The 650-nt window shown below is 34.2% G+C and overlaps 1 protein-coding gene across 2 annotated transcripts in view; it reads right to left on the minus strand.

Moving 5' to 3' along the window:
- The window catches only part of DSCAML1 (DS cell adhesion molecule like 1), a 100,991-nt gene that overhangs the window by 4,350 nt on the left and 95,991 nt on the right, over window positions 1-650 (minus strand). The gene's annotated exons all lie outside the window — the stretch shown is intronic.

A 650-nucleotide genomic window follows, 5' to 3' on the forward strand; every position in this document is an offset into this window, starting at 1 on the left:
ATCAAGGAATGAGGAAAGAACACCAGCAAATGTAAAGGAGTACTAAAGGATGCAAAGGAATGTTAAAAGATGGGAAGGAACATTAAAGAATAGGAAAAAATTGTAAAAAATATCAAGGAATGAGAAAAGAAAGCAAAGGAACACTAAAGAATGGGAAATGAAATGGGAAGAAATTGTAAAAAAACAGTGGAAAATACCAGGGAAAGCAGAAAACATATTAAGGAATGGAAAGGCATACTAGGAATGGGGAGGAAAAATAAAAAAAAAAAAAAAAAAAAAAAGGGGAGGGGTGGAAAATACCAAGAAATGGGAAAGAAGACTAAGGAATGGGGAATTCTTTCTTCTTACATTAAGCAATATATTCCTCACATACCAAGGAATGGCAAGGAATATTAAGAGGGTGAAGGAACAGTGAAATAATGGGATTAAAAAAATACTAAGGAATGGGGGAAAAAGTATTAAGGAATGCAAAGGAATACTAAAGAATGGGAAGGAGTAGTAAAATATGGGAGGGGGATACTGAGGAATGGGAAGGAATACTAAAGAATGGGGAGAAATACCAAGGAACTGGGAAAAGAAATATGAAGGAACTTGAAGGAATACTAAGGAATTGAAGGGAATATTAAGGAATTGAAGGGAATATTAAGGAA

The sequence above is a fragment of the Corapipo altera genome, unplaced genomic scaffold, assembly GCF_003945725.1.
Source record: "Corapipo altera isolate COAL_440 unplaced genomic scaffold, ASM394572v1 71, whole genome shotgun sequence".
Classification (NCBI taxonomy): Eukaryota; Metazoa; Chordata; class Aves; order Passeriformes; family Pipridae; genus Corapipo; species Corapipo altera.